Raw genomic sequence first — 17,306 nt, 5'->3', positions numbered from 1 at the left:
TAATTCGGTGGAGAAAAATTGTTACTGACATGGAGAAAAACATGAATTCATGGGAAGCCATTTTTACTTAAGCACCATGTGGGCAATTCTTCTTTCACTACTTCAGAGCCCTGTGAGGAAGTCAACATGCACCAACATTTAATATACAATTTGTGAACTATTAACGTTTAATTTAATATTATTCAGTATAAATTCATTTCATATCAACAGTAATGAGTGGTTTTTTTTCAGATTCTGGCAGTATTTGTTCTTCACTGTACACTCACTGTAGACTGATTGACAGTTTCAAACTAAATACCAGTAGCCCAAAATAATGTACTCCTACTCTCAGCTTGTGCTTGAATATTCAAATCTGCAGATGTAGGAGTGAAACAGAAGACATAGAAGTGGGGAAAAAAAAAAAGAATATGCACTGAGATTCCAGATGTTGAATGTTTGACATTGGCTCACTTCAAGGAATATTTGTTTCTTCAAAAATTGGACCCTGTTACCTTCCCACAGAAAAGTTTCAGATCTTGCAAAAACTTGTTTAATAATAATTCCTATAGAGTGAAGCAATGAACTACTGAGGTAAGAAGCTTTTCTTACCCATTTCAGCATTGCTGTATTAAATCCTGAATATGCGTTTTGAAAATATTTATATAAAAAAAATAAATTTTGATTCTTAAAATCAGAAAGCTCTGTGAGGCTGGTGTCTTCAATGTGAGCTTTTAGACCAGAACTAAATCAGCAAGATTCTTTGTGCATATACCTCCATATGTCCAAATAGTTGCAACCACAGAGTTTAGCTTATATTAGTATGTTAATACTAGGCATTGTGTATATGTGCAGAATGAGTTTAAGGGCCTATTATCTCACTTGCATAAGCAAACAATTTGCTTGTGAAACAATTTAGCATCTGGCTTTACAGCCAGAACTGTTTATTCATTTTCATTAAGGCATTACTGCTGTGGAAGCAAAAAGGAAAATCTGCTTCAAAATGAAGACAATTCATAGTTACATCTTAACAGCCTTACACTGTTTTCTTAACACAGAAGAATCTGTGATACTTAACACTTCTGTACTGTAGAATGGAGTGTAATCAGAATGAGAAATGTTCCCCCACCTTCTATATGCAGTCAAGGCTGATACCTGAAGAAATGCCTTAACAGGCTTAAATTCAGTCATTCATGCATGTGGGGCATTAGTGTCCCCACTGAAAATTAATTAATAGATATTTTTCACATATTCATGATGTTAGGCTTCACAGAAAAGTGCAAGAAAAGTATCAGATGACTTTAAAGATTCTGCGTACTCTATGGTCATGCAACAAATACGGAAAATTTGGGTCATTACAGTCCTTAGTTAATCTTCTTCCCAGGTGATAAATGCCACTCTGTAAAGACAGGATAAGATTCAGAAAGTATAGTGAGGTTGTTATGGTTTGCTTCTCTGAATTGTTTTAATCATGTTATGGAGAAAAAGGAAAAAAGAAAATATCAGTATATTTTTTTGGTTCCACAAAGTATTGCACATTTATCATTAATCCCTTCACCAGGAAAAAAAAAGATGAAAATGCTGACCTGAAATATACACTTGAGATTTACTGGCTTCTTTGATATGTCAGTATGTGAGTAGAATAAGAACAGTTTTACAGAGAAAAAAAAAAATATATTATTTCCTTCCCACTTTCATCCTTCATGTAGGAAAATTGAATATTCCATAGAGAACAAATTGATTACAGGTCAGATTATCAGTATGTGTAGGCTGGCATAGTTTAGCAAAATCAAGGGAGTTACTCCAGTTTACACTAACTAAAAATCTGTCTCACAAGTAGGACTATGCAAATAATCGATATCTCTGGGTCAGTGGTAGAGAAGAAAACAAGTAACACATGTCAAAAGGACTAAGGGTTTTTCTCTGACTTGAGAAGAAACACGTAAAAATGTAATGAATTGAAAAGAAAGCTATTTCAGTATAGGGATTTTTTTAGTTATATTTCAAGACATCTTTCATGTAGAACTAAATGAAATTTGGAAACCAGTCTAGAATTATAAGGGAATGAAACAGAAACTCAGAAGAATAGGGAGGGGGCAAAGCTATTGATGTGATAACCCATCCTCTGCAGCCATGATGAGACTCTAAAAAACAAACAAGCAAGAAGCAGAAGTGGCCTAAATAGCAGAATGCCAAGATTTCTGAGTCACCTCATATAAACAAAGGGACTCTTCTTTTTGTAATAAACAAAACTATAGTTTCCATGCCTCACAGGTATGCCCTGATTTGGATGATAGAAAAATGAGTAGCCTGGGTAGAAAAACTGGAGAACATCCAGGTTGATTTTTCTCTGGAAAAAGCTATGGGAAACAAGGAGATCTAATAAAAATGTAATGGTGTTGCCATAGAAAAATGCCAAGCTGACAGAAAGTTAACCATGAGTCACAACACAGCACAGAGTGTTTTATGTTTATAAAGGGATGTGTTCCAACCCTTGCAGACACACCTAGCATAATTTTAAACTTTATTTCATGTCCTAATCTCAATGGTAGAAGAGACCACCAAAAGCTTAAATGAGGCTGTAAAATCTGCCCAAGAAACAAATAAACTTGAAGGCAACTAGCTTGAACTCCCATGACTATGATGCTAGCAGGTCCCAAATTAGCCATCTTATAGTAAGATCTGTTGCTTGACCACAATGTAAATATATGTATAGTATCTTATAATATCTGTGCAGCTGTGACTCAATAGCAATCAGACCAAAAACCCCTCTGATATAATATACTTGTAAAATTTACTTGGCTGTAGGCTATTCATAATGAAAGGTAGAAGGAAGCTTCCAAAAGGACAAAAAAGATCAACTAGGAAACTAACCAGTTAGCAAGGATTACAGACTTGATACTACAAATTCTTCTCTATGCACACAAGGGGAAGTTCAAGACATTCACATCATTGGATTTCTAGATTTCTATGAGCACTTACTAAGCAGAAGAGTTAGCATATATCTTCACCTCATGCAGTCATCTGTATGGGTGTCCCCAGGATAAATGGTAGAACCATGGCAAAGCAAATGATCTACAAGTAGTCCATGGTTTGTATCAGCATGAGAATCCAATGAAGGATTTAATTGCAAAATCCTGGAACTTGTGTGTAGTCCAAGTCCCACACGAGGTGTGAGCCATTATGAATTGCAAGGAAAATCAGATGGAGAATGTGTGCTTTCTTAATCTGTGAAGATTATTCTGAAATCTCTTCAACCCTCCTCCACCCCCTTTTTTTCCCAAGATGAATGTATTACACAGAATCACAGAATTGTCTAGGTTGATAGAGACCTCAAGATCACTGAGTCCAACCTCTGACCTAACAATAACAAGTCCTCTACTAAACCATATCACTAAGTTCAACATCTAAATGTCTTTTAAAGACCTCCAGGGATGGTGACTCCACCACTTCCCTGGGCAGCCCATTCCAATGTCTCACAACCCTCGCAGTAAAGAAGTTCTTTCTAATATCCAACCTAAAACACCCCTGGTGCAACTTTAGCCCATTCCCCCTCATCCTGTCACCAGGCACATGGGCGAATAGACCAACCCCCACCTCGCTACAGCCTCCTTTAATGTACTTATAAAGAGCGATAAGGTCACCCCTTAACCTCCTTTTCTCCAGGCTGAACAAATCCAGCTCCTTCAGCCGCTCCTTACAGGACTTGTTCTCTAGACCCTTCACCAGCTTTGTCGCAAGTATCCAAAGTGATGATCTGTAGGAAGATGAGCATGCATGTCTCAGGAAGGATAGTTCCCAAACAAGAAGAATGAAGATCCATGGAGGCCTGCATATATAACTTTAACAAAGAGATGAGTATTCAATCCTTAAAGTCTAGATTTTTCAGTGTACTTTAATTCTTTGGTAGGAGCTTGCATCAACAATTTTAGAATACATGACATGACAATGGGTTTGAAAATTAACACTAAAATGTTATTTTTTTCTCTTCTTAAAAAATAAAAATTTAAAACTAAAAAAAAAAAAAAAAAATCTGTCATAGTTCTCTAGGAAATGTGACCAGATGTCTTGAAATAAACATAATTCATCCTTATTACACTGATAGGTTGACTTTCTTAATGAGATTGTTAACTCATTTCCATGAGTCTGATGTTCTAAGAGATATCACATCTTTTCTTTATTTCATAGAACAGGGGTCATCATCCAATCACTGATACGTCCCACACATGGTTAAATTAGACTATCACAGATCTTTCTTCTATAATTATAATGCAAGGTAACTATGGTAACGATAGTTGGCAAATCTTGTCTTTTAAATGGCTTCTGTTGCACAGGTTTTTTTATCTTCTTCCCCCTCCCCCTTCCCACACACATTTTCTTCTTATTATAACAGGAAGATGTGGGTAACTATTACAATATGTATGGATTCCTGTCCTCAGCACTACCGAAGATCATCCTTTCATCAAGAATGGCAATTACTTTTACCCAATATCAACTTAAAATTACTTCATTTTTAAGTTCTCAAGACACATACAACCAGGGAGTTATGCTTCCTCATAACTTTTCAACATAAATTCAGATTTCACTTTTTCAACAAATTCTAGCACTTTCTAGAAAAATTAGTGAGCTGAATCAGCTTCAACCAAGGTTAATATCATGAAGCTTAATGCATATTTGACACCTCCACATTAGAATTAAAGCACATAGATATTCTTCTCTAAACTGTGTATATTTATTTTTACTCATAGTCTATATGAACTAGTAAATAGGAAGGCTACTCAGTTGCTGTAAAAAAAAAATATATATATATATATATATTGTTGTTTACTATTATTTTGAGCTAAAAGGAAAAACATGGTAGAAAACTGCTTGACTCAGAGGTTTGTGTTGTCTGAAAGCTGACTGTCTGTGTCTCTCCTCTTAATGTCTTTTTTTTCCATTGACTCACCTTTGATTTTTGGCAGATTCTGAACAACTTGTTCATTATAACATTGGCAATGTGATCATGCTATCTCTGGCACTACTTGCTTTATAGAACAAAACAGTGCTTTGTTCCTTTGACTAGTTTAAGATGCATTGTGTTTCTTCCATCTTTCAAATAACTTTATTTTAATTAAGAACAAGATGGCAAGGTATGTTTAAAAACTTGGGCTGCACGTTATTTGCAGACAAAAGTACAAAAATTCAAGGGCAGAGTTAAAGGGTTTTCTGTAAGAAAAGAAATATTGGTCTTCTAATTACAATATGCAATGTTATCTTATCAGTTATCAGTAAAATGTTATCAGTTCCTTAACTATTGGAAAAATAAGGTTATAAAATAGATAAAAAAATAGAGCTAGAGTTGCAGTATGTGGAGATATGGCAAAAAATAGGAACACAACTTCATCTGTTATCTTTATATGTTGTTTTTTAAAATGGCTTTAATCACAGTAATAAAGTTCCAGCAGGTTAGAAAACTAAAATCTACGGTCTAAATACAGCTCTGATATAAATCTAGAGCAATTCAACTGTGAGCAGTGGTGCTGTTCCAGATTTACACCAGTGTAATTGAGACCAGGATCAGCATCATTTATTAAACTGTAGAGGCTGTGTTCGTCTCTCAGTATGTTTATTTAAGTCTCATTAGCTACTGAGAAGGAACCGTATACCTAATGGACTGCTATGGGTAACAGGATTAAGAGTAAGGAAAGCAAAGGGATTTTTAGACCTCAGGAAATGCAGATTGTTGCCCAGGAGAGAGACTATTCAATTATCTTATATACAGATCCAAAGAAAATAGCAATGGACACATATAGGGAGATTATGAAGTCGCTATGATTACACTGATATATCCAGCTCATGCATTGCATTAAAGTGTAGCTAAAAGTTCTAGCTTGCTTTGAAAGGACGCAATCAGAGACTGGTGCAGCCTGGACTAACTCCATCTCAGCCAGTACAAACCCAGTACAATCTGAAATTCCATGTATCACAAAAGAAAAATAGCAAGTTTATTCTTGATTTGTTTATCAACATAATAGATGTGACATGGGAACACATTTTTCCTTCCTAGGCTTAGATTACTTTCTCTCAGTATTGGTCACTCAAGCTAAGAATCATGGTCTATTTTATTCTAAGTAACAACCTGCATGACCACAATGAGGATATAAGTGTATATTCATTGTGCATGAAAATTATATGTAGTCACATAAGCCAAAATGAAGTTTTACAGTTGCAAATTCTTTAAGAAAGTTTTTTATATTTCAAGTTCTATACAAGCACCACCACACTCCCCCAAAAATAAATAAATAAATAAAAATAATAATAAAAAAATCTGCTTTTTTAAATCACTCATATTGGTAAAATAAATAAATAGATAGATAGATAGATAGATAAATAATAGCAAGGAAATCTGCAATTACATAAAAGTACATAAAAATACATACGTCTCTTCCCTCCCACACCCATGACGTTCCTGAGCAGTCAAAGTCTCTTCACAAGAAGTGGTAGAAAAGCTACACTTTCAGTAGTCTACTAGCAAGCTCCAGTGAACAGAGAATTCCTGAAAAGACCATCTTAATTGGTCAGTTCTAAGTCCTGAGTTAGTTGGAAAAAAAATGTATAACTTTTTTCCTCCTATTTCAAATTTTGCAACAAGTACAATTCAGCTAATATGAGAGCCTGTCCAAACAAGAAAAGTAAAGGCAAATGTATTTTTAAATACAATTCTTTTTGACAAACAGAGTTTGTCAGAGAAAATATCTTTTTTGTACAAGACTTTCTTTAATTCAAAATCAGCATCATGCTTAATGCAAGCTTCTTTTTAGACTTTAAAAGCTGAAATGATATATAATAATGAGAAAGACTACGGATCTCTGTGCGACATATAAAAATGTCAAAGCTGATATTTTGGTTTTGAAATAGCAGCATGGTATCTTAGCATAAAGTTGGTGAGTCATCCACATGCTAAACATTTGGAAAGTCCAGATGCTCTTAGGATATTTGTTTTTAATAACAAGAAAGATTTGTTATTCTTTATTTTTTTTAGACGAGAAGATGAGAGTTATTCCTGCAGGTTCTGAACCTTGTTCACTGAGTTGTTAAGTATTTTTGAAGATATCCTAGGCACCTTTCATCATGACTTAAGCATGAGCTGAAGTCATGCTGAAGTCTGCATCCCAAGTGGATTTTTTTTCACATTTGTTTTGACAGGAATGACATCAGCAGCCAGGTTGAAATAAAACAACATAATTATTTTGCTGTCCTTCCAATAGTATTTCTGCTTAATAACAGGGAGTTGTAACAATACCATTGCCCCTGGGGAGTGAATCTTCTGGTGTTACCTGCTACACTCTCACTTCAGTAGTCTGATTGATGATTTACTGCACACCTTTCACATTGGCAAAAGTATAATTGGAATACTGCAGGACACATAGGTGTTAAGTTATACTTATTCCATTCTTGTTTTCACAGTTTAGTCAATTAATATCAGAGATGCACAGATAATGAATGGTAAGGAATGAGATAAACTTGTTAACCTTGGTACCCACACTGTACTTCTGTTACATTCATCATTAATTATTTCAGCCTTCATTAATTAGTTACTTGAAGCAGAAACATAACGTACAGTATTTCGTGTGCACAGACTCAATACAAGTAAGTAGGCACAGCCTCATAGGACTGCACTCAAGGCATTACACAACCATTGCGTGGCCTCCTCCAGCAACTCCAGGTCTACAGCTAAGAATGTTATTATATTATGTTACATGGCTGGTATGTGACTAGCAATGCCAGGAAGATAAATAAATTTGTAACTGAAAGGATTTTTTTTTTTTTTTGGTATTGTATTTACCATGGAAACTGTATTGTCTGTACAGTAAATCATTTCTTAGATTACAAGAAAGTAGAAAATAATCCAAGAGGAGGCATATTTTTGGTCATATGGAAGCAGGACACAAGCTATCTAGCTTAATTATTCAGATGCATTTTTCTCTCACTCATAGCTAAGCCTTGATTAACATTAGCTTTTAAAATGGATGAAGGATGCTTTGTAATCACAGCCTGGAGAAACACTTCAAATTGTATTTCAGGATTTACAGGTATTTTATACTATTTGGAGGACAAACTTACAACACATTATGAGCTTGTTCAAATCCATTTCAAAAAATATAATGTACAAGTCTTTCAAACAACCTTCAGACTTTCTCATATTACAAACAACTATTTTGGTTAACTCTCCAGGAGTTAATTCAGTCACCTATTTATTAGGAAGCCAAGCCAATGTTTTTTAAACTTACAGCAGATAAATTAACCTTTTTTAGAAGCTTATCACCACTCACCTTTTGCATTACCAAATTAGTATTTTGGAAATCAATGCAGAAGAGATCACCACTTTTATATAGTATCATTAGACTCAACTCTTTGAATACCAAAGATGAAATTGAAACCTTATCTGCCAGAATACAGTGTAAGTGATATCAGTATATCCTCAGTACCCTTAGGATACAGTTAGAGGAAATTGTTTTCTCTGTTAAGTATGAAACACAGTAAAGGTTAAATTGGTTAGTGACTTGAGGTGACACATTTTTCAGACGTTCTGGATGAGATCGCCCCTGAAATTCTATTCTAGAGGTCAAAGTCCTTCTTTTTTTTTCTGCTATGGTAAATAGGCAGTAACTAACTGAAGCGCAAGGAGAACATACAGGTTTATTAGGTGTTTCACAACTATTTGGAAAATGTTAACAGTTCTACTTTAAGTGAGTTTGACTGTGGCTGAAGCCTGTGAACAAACAGAGCCTCTAGTAATGCAGAGTGTGCTGTGAATGAATGTACTGAGGGGAGAACAGCGCTGGCTAAAACATAAGTGAATGTTTGTGATTCCAGCAGAGGAACTGCAGTCATCGTTTAGTCAATGATGTTTATTATTAACTGTGAAGAATAAGCTTCAGGCAGCAGAGTGGGAAATCACTGTGGGTGCAGCAGAAGTAAATGAAGATTTTTCTCCTCTCAAGAGAGGTTCTTATCCATTCAAAATAGATATTGATTTTTATCCTGAGTAGAATAAATTATATTAAATTCACTTTGGCTTCCTACAAACAACATAGCTGCTGTGTAGTTCTATTCCTTTTCCCTATCAGATTTTTATTACTCACAAACTGATATGAAAAATATCACTGATATAGGAAGTATATCAATTATGAAAAAAGAAAAAAAGTCCTGTTACTGCTAACAAAAGAAGATAAAAAATTCCCTGTCTTATGATGACACTGTCAAGAATTAACCACAATAGAAAGAAGTTGTGGGATGGTATCTTTTAGGGGTTTTTTGCATCTTTCCTATGCCATCTTCAATTTATGTCCAGTCCACTCCACTAAGTCTTGGAGGGCTCCCCAAGCAGTTCTGTGGAGTAAAAGCAAACCTACAACAGCAAAGGTTCACACTTTCCTCTAGTCTCTGTCCTTAGGAAGCATGAAAGTCAACTTGTGCCTGTACCTTATTCAGAATCATTTTTCTTTTATGCTCCATTTTACTCTGAACAATTTCGGTTATAATATGATACATTTGCTCAAAGTCAAGGTGACATAAAACAGTAAGCTTGTTTCATAACAGATAAATCCTGGCCACTGTAATGTCATATTAAAATTTTGGTCATCTACCTGAAGTTCAGGGACCTATTTAAAATGAAATGAACCACCTAATGAGACATTAATCTGTGGAGAATATCTATCAGGATCAAATATCGTTTGAATGTTTTTTGTTGTTGTTGTTGTTATAACAGCATTGTTATTATAATGATTTTACTACAATGTGATAGCATTATAGTTCAGATTCACATTGACTAAGAGAGCAGATATCAAAAAGTTGCACAAAAAAAAAAAAAAAAAAAGCAGAAATGGTAAAGGTCAGTCTTAATTATCCTAAATATCTCAATTATGCATCAGAAATTTATTTAAATTGACCCAATGCTGTAGGTTTATGTAAACAAATGTTTCACTGACAGAAGCCACAGAGTTTGCCACAAAGTGCATTAAGTGTGTCTTAAAGCAGATGGCTTTTCTAACTTGCACCCAGAATCATATGAGTCCTCACGCTGGCATGTGGTTGTCTCACAAAAGAATAAAGCTGGATATTTATACAAAAGTTGGGAATTTCTTGCAGCCTACAGTTTCAGAACTCACAAGCTTTAGCAAGTCTTAATCTTTATAACAAACACATGATGACAATAAAAATATATCAGATGTTTCTTAAGCACGTGTTTGACAGGCACCATATGGGAAGTGGGCTCACCCATGTTCTCATTAACTTCAATGGGCGTTTTGGCCCTTGATTTCAATTGCAGTAGGACAGCCTGCCCTAACAAACGTGAGGAGCACAGACACAACACGTCCTTGGGACTTTGCTTGTTGGCACAGACTGGTGCTAGGAAACTGTGACCTGCAAGTGATGTCAAAAGCAGAAACAGGAGGTTTCTCAGTCACTGCAGCTGCTAATGAAGAACCATTGAGCAGACACCAAGGGTATGCAGTGTTAACCTTCTGTAGACCCATCACACATCACACAACGTGCCAGACTGGCAGCCAACTCCTGCCTGGTGATGAAATCTTCTGTGTCCCAGTTATGCAGCACAAAGCCAAGGTCTCCATTCCACTCCAACACACTGTGCCACTGCTGATCATCATGGTCTGTGGCTTGCTGAGCAGCTGCTGGTTTCACAGAGCAGAAGTATAAGATATATTAACCAGAAATGTGCTCATGCGCAAGGAATAGTCCTTGGAGTCACATGCAATGGCACATAGACCAAAAAGACTATGTGTACTGCAAATCACACAAGCCACTCCTATGTTATCTTCCTCAGATGACAATTCAAATTCAAACAGTCCTTTTCTCTCCCAAAACAGAAGTACAAAAGCTTGAGAAATTAGTATGCATAAAAAAGCATATCCCAGTTGTCTTTTGCCTAAAGGACATGTGGACAAGGATTTCAGTAAGAGAAAGGACAGAGGGTCAGGGGAGCCCTTTTAACTCTGGGAAACCAAGACAGTCAAAACCTAAAGACACTAGAGATGTGTCCAAAAGTCTTCTGAGAGGTATCCCTTCACCCTTAGAATAACAGATTTGCTTCTCAGGCATAGAAAGGTGTCCTGCAATTAAAAGAGGACACCCTACCCCATCTAGTACACACCTGGACACTTGGACAGAGTTCCTGGCAGGCAGGTGGCTGTGTGGATGCCACCTCATCTGAAGCCACCCATTAAATACAATGAGGTTTTCATGTTATTGAAGCGGAACTTTTTTTCTGTTTTCCTTTTTTTTTTTTTTTCAGGATGCACCAGAGTGCCAAGAACTCTGGATGCAAACATTCAAAATGTGCCTTGAAATGCCAGCTTTCATTCCATCCATCAAAACATTGCGTATAAACAACTTCATGTTTTTTCAAGATGTATAGCTGCAGTAAGCAGAACTTACACACTATGCCAGAAACAGCTCAAAGCAATGAGAACAAAAGTGACAAAATATGTTCGGCATGAAAAACAAAGTCAAAGACTAGAGACCCTAACAGACCTACTCCTCTTACTAAGTGATTGTAGAACATAATTGCCTTATTTTATAAATTCTTCCAGGTATCAAAAACATTCTTCCTTTCCAGGAATGGTGCTGTTGAGCATATAGCTGTTAAGCATGTCTTTGCCTTTAGCTTAGGTTCTGAGAATTATTGCTCTAAATGTTGGCTAAACTAAAAAGACTGTCATTTGTATAGGTACCTAGTGTTTCCTTACAGCTGCTAAAGAACAGTTGATTGAAAATATATTGGGATTCATTTTATCTTGAATTTCATGTGCTTAACCCTTGTGTTTAAACATTGTGTGCATATGATTGTATGGGAAGCTTAGCTTTTACTGAGGTCTGGAACTGGCCATGAAACAGTCATGTTTTGTTGTTGTTTTTTTAAAAGAAAAAAAAAAAATATTTTTTCCACTGCTGCTTATGTATTCCTGGGATTATACAAAACAGACCGAGTCAACTGTATGGTCTCTAGCCAGTTCTGTGCAGGAAATAAATTGGTGCAACAGAGGCAGAAGGGTTAGTAAAAAAGGAACAGAATCTATAGCATTTTGAGAGAACTGAGACAGCCACATTTACTTTCTGATACCTTCACCGGCTAATTTCCAGCTTCACCAGCTCAGGTTCTTAAAAGTCCTGCTTCTGCAACTAACTTCCTGGCCTGTCCTTCTACTGTCCCCTGTTCTCAGTCCCATATGAGAGTGTTATGTGGCAGGGGGGTGGGGGTGGGGTGGGGAGTTCTGGTCCACAGGCCATTTAAGTCCTGCTGTATTGAACTAGGGTGATCCAAGGCACATGGGCCAGACTGGAACCATACTACATTCTAGCCAGTTCTGCATTTTGAATAGTCATGGAGTAGCACACTGAGGACAAGACACAGCAAACACAGCTTTTGCACATGTATGGTTGTCTGTGTCACATGGCTTCAAGTCTGCTGCAGCAGAAAAGAAGAAAATCTTCAGCCGGATGGCAAACTTTGTGGGTAGCAGACAGGCAGTTACAGTGCAAAGGAGGTTTCTGGAAGGCTGCCAGCAAAATAACTCTGAGGCTTCTTCCTGTGCATGTGCTCCGATTTGCTTCCCACAAGGCAGTACAAGCAGGGCTGGATTAAGAATGAGCAACAGTGAGTCACTAATCATTGCCAATTCACTGATAATCATCAGAGCACCACTCCATGAGGACAACCTGGCACTGCCATTGATGCTTTTCTGTTGATGAGGGGATTCTTCAAAGGATTGCAGGCAGCTTCACTGCAAAAATCAGGTAGCTTTCTTTCGATGATGAAAGAGAGAAAGAAATAGAAAGAGCAAAAGAAAGAGCAAGAGTGAAAGAGGGAGAGAGAAAGAAAAAACAAATTAAGAGAGAAAGAGTGAAAGAAAAAGAAGGACTGGAGCTTTTTCTAGCCAAATACAATCCAATTATAATGAGTTCACTTTGTGTACCATCGATAAGGGAAGGAACAGTCTGTAATGCAACACATGCTGTATCTACTACTTAACAGCTCAAGATTTCTGGTTAGAGAGTCTTCTGATTTTGGGGGGGAAGAGGGTTGCTTTTCTTTTACCATAAGTACATGATGAAAATACCTCAATTAAATAGTTTTTAACAGCCCCACAAAGAATTAACCACTCTTTTGAAACTGGTTTCCTAGGATCCTAGCCTTTATCCATGTTGAATTTAACATAAACTCTAGTCTCTCTGATGTCATCTACTAAACAGTGTCAGGCTGGGTCAATGCTTTAGTGAGAAACTTCCAAGAAAAATCTAAGAGCTGCAGTGACTCATTCTCTTCCCTCTGACTCAGTACTAAATTGCTCTCCCAGGATGCTCCTGGATGTGTTGTCTTTCAGATGAGATATGAAACTCAGGTCCTGACCACATACAGAAAGAGGAGGAGATGTATGCATCTTTTTTGCTACATACCCCATAAGTTTTGAAAGAGGCTGGAGCAGATAAGACATTATCACTTCTACCTCAGCTGTTTGTTCCCACCTCTGCTGGAGGGTTTGCAGACAGAGGGATAGTGCACATGGTCCTTAATCTACTTCAGTCAGAGTGAGTTTAAAAAAAAAAAAAAAAAAAACAGGAGTAGATGGATCTTAGCTATCCCAGCTGACTTTGGCTGAGTCAGATAGGGAGAGCACTCGCAGTTCCTACCACCAAAGGAGCTGAGGGCAGGATGACCGCCAATGCTCCTGGGCTTTGATAACAGTGCAGAGCAGTGAAAGATGCTGAGAGGCATGTGTCTCTGGAGTCTCCTGACTGCATCCCAGGAGAAAGATTCTATCATTTGTATTTATTTCAAATCTGCATCATGTCATTTGTGTCATTCCTTTGTGTGGCCAATCAGTGAACAAGGAGTAGCCTGATCAACTAAATCAGTCTGTAACTAAGTAGATCTCATTTTTGACTTGTCAGCCCACATGCCTTTCTACCTTACCATTTCTAATTTTTTAACCTTTTTGTCTCTTGAGCCCTCATAACAAGTTTTGCTACAAACCTGACTTCCAGCTCAGACCTAGTGAGCAGGATCACAGAACAACATGGAGCTGGAGTCTAGTGAAGCTTCCATTTCACGTTTCCATATATTTTCTTTAGAAATAAATAAATAAATAAATAAAAGAGTTATGCTTTTTCTCCAACGATCCCAGAGAAACTCAATAAACCTTTGGCCCTCAGAATTATGGAAAACAAAACAAAACAAAACAAAAAAACTCACAGTCATTTTAGAAGTTAACTGATATCTTTAATTGTTGCTAATTGGCTGAAAAACAAATGCATTATGTATTACCCAAGCCATGACAATAAGACAGTGGTGATAACGATGACTTTTCAACCATTGTTAACTAATCATATATTGCTGCATATGGGAAGAAGGAAAAAAAATCTAGTACATTCCAGATTTTTTTTCTGCTTGGACAAGAGTTATAATTCTTTCTGCCTCCTTAAAGTTTTACCAGGAACAGCAGTGCAAGGGGAACACCTTGGTTCCTAGAGGCTGCAGTGCTTTCCAGAGAAAAATGGATGAGATGAAAAGACACTTTTCTCAAAAGTACCTCTGAGAGTACTCTCTGTACTCTCTGCCCCATGAAGAAGCCAGAGTATCTATATACCCTGCCTTGTGTGACTCCTCAAGTAGGAAGAAAATAGACAGCAAGCAAATTTTTGGCAGGGTAACAATGTCTTTTGCACCTCTCCCAGCTCAAGCTTGGTACCTTTGGATGCTGCATTACTTCAGTGAGTAATGAAGACTGTGTACTGCAAATGATGATTCATTTCTTAAAGTCTGCCTGGAGCCTTGAAATCTTTCATTAACTATGCGATATGCATTCAACAGATTAGCTAAATGATCTAAATATTATGTAATTAATCAGCAGAGTGCAGGATACCCCATTTGATGTTTCATTGGAAGCATTTAGTTGCTTGTACTTCATGATCTGTTACAGGCAACCCGAAACAAATATTCACAAAGTGAATAAAATATCTTGCTTAATTAAAGCAGCTCTGATAAAACTCCTCATGTATCACATTGATTTGATGTCAAACAAAAGGCTGACGTGATATAATGGTATGCCACAGAAAACCATAGGTGCAAAATAATTGATTGTATCCAATGTAGAGTGATAGGAATATGTTTAGTTAAATACAGCTATACTACATGGGTAGGTAGAGCCTTACTTCAGCTCAGTATTAAAGTAAGCTAATAGTGTCTTCACTGGTCTCCAAGGAGCTCAGGAAAAAAAGAGTTTCATCTGTCTCTACTTTTTCTAAGTACAATTTTATGAATAATAGCCATTTAGGTTTGTTGAAAAATACTAGTTCAGAAACCAAACTTTTTTTTTTTTTCATTTTATGTTTTGTGAATCTTAAAAAAAATAAACATACACACACACAAAACCTTCAAATTAAAAAATAGATATCTTTACATATTGAAACAAATATCTGGACCCTTTTCATCTAATTTTTGGCTGAGATGAGTCAGTGAATTTGACCAATTTTACCCTCGCAGAAATTACCATAGAGAAATTACACACACACACAGAATAGTAGTACTTCCTCTCCTGCATTGTCTTTGAGTGGTCTACTGCTACTGAAAAAAAAAAAAAAAAGAAAAAAAAAAAAAAAAAAAGGATAAAATACCAAATGTTCATCATTATATTAGATTCAGACACTTTTTTTTTTTAATAAAAAGAAGAAAAAAAAAAAAAAAACATGAAAGATTTACTTTTCTCAAGGAGCAAGTGGTAGCCAGAATTAGCTGTTCCTATAACCCCCTGAGCCATGACCCACCTCTCTGATATTAGTTATTTAAATGGCAGGAAGACTAGTAAATAGATTTTAGTTTCCAAAGGGAAGCAAATTCCTTCACTGTATTTTGTCCCCTTCATTACTGAAAGAGGCAGACACTTTCCTGCACTATCTTGTACAGGTGAGTACTTAAGACAGCTTTTCAAATAATTGGCAACTAAAATTTGTAGGTGGACTGATGACCAAGGAAAGAGGACTTATCTCTGAGGACACCTGGTTTTGAAGTCTTTGAGCCAAAGACAGCTCACATAAGAGTCATCAGAAGAAGTGATCAGCAATGGAAACAGAAAGGCCACAGGCTCCATGCGTCATTTTGCTGTGCCAGAGTCCTGGAAGTCATACTGCCTGTGGCAGCCAAAGGATGTGTCAGAGCCTGCGGTGTGGCAAGGATAGCCAAGAGGAGTGAGGTGGCAAAAGCACTAAGCCCATTTCTATAGATTTTCCATCCTTGCTTTGCTCCTTCCTCTGCTGAACACCCCAGCCTGAGTATCCTTCTTATTCACAGCAGTTTTCAAATTTGCTTCAAACCCAGAAACCATGACCAGGTTGCGCAGTAGGAGCCATGGATGGGCATGCGTTCAATGAAGCCTTTCTGAAGGTGCATTTTTTTAACACATTTACAGACCTAACTCCAAGAAAAGGACTCAGTTGCTGAAATGTAGATATCTATACAGTAAATATCCTAAACTGAGCTTTCAGTCTAGATAATCTTTAGAATCAGGAGGGAAAAACAGGCACTTGCAGAGTGCAATTTATCTCATCTGAGAGGAAATAAGTAAAATAGGACACTTCCTTCCCTTGACTATAAAATGAGTAACATGATTTGTTCAGAGTTGTCTACAACGTGGTTGTTTACAGTTAGGTGAGATGTCTCATATCTCCAGTTAAGAAAGGAAGATAGCAGAGTCACATTGATTTCGGTTGTTGCATGTTGTAAAAATCATTGATGTTCATATTCTCTTTCCATATAAATGACTACAATAGCATTTCTAAACGTTTTCATGATCCTGTCCAGTCCAAAACTTTCCACAGACAATTCACAATGAAGAGAACAAGACTGCAACTGCTAACATAGACAGGAAACTTGGCCATCAAGCAATCAAAATATTCTCTGACATTCCTCCATCCATTTAAAGAAAAGTTACTTTCTAAATTTTCAGAATTATGTTCTGTTTTAAGTCTCTTAATGTCATATGTCATTTTAAACTTTAACCTGATTATTCAGTATCAGTTTATTACTTGGACCATCAGTCCATTAAGGTCATAACTTGCTGCACTGGAATAATTCTTTTCACTCAATTTCATTATAGAATTTAAGCTTTTGTTAAACAAGTACACTGTATAAGGAAGAGAAGTCGTTGGCAGCTTGCAGGAGGCAATGAAATAGCAGGATTTTGCTGAAGTATTATTTATAGTAAGTATTCTGGTGTTCCTTTGCTTTGTTCTTATCAGTAGGAACTAGCAAAGACTATCTCTCATTAAGA

Source organism: Aythya marila, assembly GCF_965140915.1.
Source record: "Aythya marila genome assembly, chromosome: 1".
NCBI lineage: Eukaryota > Metazoa > Chordata > Aves > Anseriformes > Anatidae > Aythya > Aythya marila.
Note: the sequence above shows the minus strand (reverse complement) of the source record.